The sequence below is a fragment of the Cornus florida genome, unplaced genomic scaffold (assembly GCF_030987335.1).
Source record: "Cornus florida cultivar Cherokee Brave unplaced genomic scaffold, ASM3098733v1 CherokeeBrave_3.0.0_Hap2_Chr06, whole genome shotgun sequence".
Classification (NCBI taxonomy): domain Eukaryota; kingdom Viridiplantae; phylum Streptophyta; class Magnoliopsida; order Cornales; family Cornaceae; genus Cornus; species Cornus florida.
The window spans coordinates 14,182,373-14,185,084 of NW_026775576.1; the positions used below are offsets into that span (position 1 = coordinate 14,182,373).

General features: G+C 32.7%; 1 long non-coding RNA gene across 1 annotated transcript; it reads left to right on the forward strand.

Annotated features, from left to right (window-relative positions):
• The first annotated feature begins 1,644 nt into the window (after nt 1–1,644).
• LOC132314802 (uncharacterized) lies at nt 1,645–2,497 on the forward strand. The gene is made up of 2 exons (XR_009483504.1): nt 1,645–1,831; nt 2,167–2,497. It is a non-coding gene; the product is annotated as an uncharacterized LOC132314802 (long non-coding RNA).
• Nucleotides 2,498–2,712: the final 215 nt, after the last annotated feature.

Below are 2,712 nucleotides of genomic sequence, written 5' to 3' on the forward strand. Positions count from 1 at the left end.
AAGAGGTGTACAATTTTAGGCACTCGTCATTGAGGAATATCATAGGGCGATGTTTTGGGTTGGTAAAGATGAGATTCGCTATATTGAAGCAAATGCCCCCTTATCACTTTGACACTCAAGTTCTTATTGTCATTGCCTGTTGTACATTGCATAATTTCATAAGATCCCAAGGTGAATCTGATGAAATTTTTTATTCTGAAACCCCTCAATCTTCACAAAATGAACCTGATGTGGATGACGATGTTCAGGTGGTCAGTGCTACTAATACACAGATACGACAGATGGATATTTATCGTGATGGTATTGCCAACCTAATTTGGGAGCACTGTAATCACTAATTATAAAACTGTCTAATAGTGTGTAGAATTAAAATATGGATGACTGTAATAACTAATTATATTACGTAAATTAAACTCAGATGCTCCTTATTTATGGATAACTGTAATAACTAATTATATTAGGATATCAAATATTAAATGCTTTAGTACTTGTAGGCGCACTTATGTATAGGCTTGAAGGTGAGCGACCACAATGTGTATGTGGTAGAGGTCCTATGCACCTGTATAGGGCTCGAACTCCAAAAAATGATGGTCGACAATTCTATAGGTGTCCAGCTCGGGAGGTATGGTCAATTACTTTTAGGTGCTATTTCCGTTACTGTTTCCTAATTGTATAATTTATATTTCTTGTAGTCACATATGAATGCATTTATGTGGGTGGATGAGTTGCACCAAGGTGCACAAGTTGAAGAGCAGGTTCAATCTGACTTGGACAGAGTTATTGCAATGATTCAAAATGAACAATGTAGACAGAAGTACATGCTCTTCCTAGGTTGTGGATGTCTTGCTATCACAATCATGTTTATTGTGATTGTCCTCTTGTTGCTCATTATCGTTGTTATTGAAAGATGAAGTTAGATAAACTTCTATCTTTTGTAATATAAGACATGTAATACGTATTTAGTTAATTTCCTGTGTTTCATTTGGTATGTAATATATACTTAAATGGTATATTTTGAACTACGTATTAGTTGCTGTTGTGTTATCTTCTCTGTCATTTTGGGAGTGAGCTTTAGGGTATTTGTAAAATTTGCTACTGAGGTCATTTACACTCTATTTGCAACATTAGAGAAAAAAAAAAGGTTAGATATATCTTGTTTACTACTTCTAATTATTTCATTCCTACCGTGTGTTATTTTGTTTTTCTCTAATGTTGTTCATGTCTTTTGTTTTGCATGAGGTCATTTACACTTTAAATTTACAACTAAGCTTGAAAAAAGGTTAGATATATCTTATTTACTACTTCTAATTATTTCATTCCTACCGTGTGTTATTTTGTTTTTCTCTAATGTTGTTCATGTCTTTTGTTCTGCATGAGGTCATTTACACTTTAAATTTACAACTAAGCCTGAAAAAAGGTTAGATATATCTTATTTACTACTTCTAATTATTTCATTCCTACCGTGTGTTATTTTATTTTTCTCTAATGTTATTTATGTGTTTGGTTTTGCATGAGGTCATTTACACTTTAAATTTACAACTAAGCCTGAAAAAAGGTTAGATATATCTTGTTTACTACTTCTAATTATTTCATTCCTACCGTGTGTTATTTTATTTTTATCTAATGTTGTTCATGTGTTTTGTTTTGCATGAGGTCATTTACACTCCAAATTTGCAGCTTAGCCTGAAAAAAGGTTAGATATATCTTGTTTACTATTTCTAATTATTTCATTCCTATCGTGTGTTATTTTGTTTTTCTCTAATGTTCTTCATGTGTTTTGTTTTGCATGAGGTCATTTACACTCCAAATTTGCAGCTTAGCCTGAAAGAAGGTTAGATATATCTTGCTTGAATTACATTTGTGGACGGTGTCCCTTGTTAATTGAATTTTGTGGGCGGTGTCCCTTGTTGAAATAATTTTGTGGGCGGTGTCCCTTGTTAAATGAATTTTGTGGGGGGTGTCCCTTATTGAATTAATTTTGTGGCCGGTGTCCCTTGGGTTTATTGTGTTTTGAAATTTTGGAAATGTCCATTTTTAAGGGGAAGTCATGCCGGATTTAAAAAAAATAATAATAATAAAAATTGAATTTAACTCTGCTTTATATTTTTCTGCTATAGGTAATGTCTTGTTTTACATTCAAATTCATTTTTTGCTACTACATTGAAGGACATGGCAGTAAGTTGTAGGCAGTGGCACCAGTGGGATTGATAGGAAGCATTCTCCAGTTGCTGCAACTCCAGAAAGCTAGTGATCTCTAAGGTAATCAAATGGAGGCCTATGCAAGTATAAAAAAGTGGGTGTACATTTTATGGAATGAATATTAGTGATCTCCAGTTATGTGTACATTTTATGTAAGTGTAATGAAGTGTGTGTGTACACACATACTATTTTAAAGGAATGTCTAGCTCCTTATATATGGAAGTATATATGTGAATGGTGCAACACTCAAGTTCTTAAGATTGTGATGTATAAAGCAAAACTATACAATTATTATATATGTGAATGTTGTTCAGTCTTGTAAGAGGGATCTTCCTTGATTGCTTGCTTTTAATCTTTATTCATATTTATCAATTCTGCTTATGGTTGGATATTGTATGAAATATTCACAAGTCCGTTATCAAAATAAATACTCAACAAAAGGGGAAATGGTCTTATGACTAAACAAAAAAAAAATATTACCAATTTGAAGGACCTCCACTACAAAATTTCAAA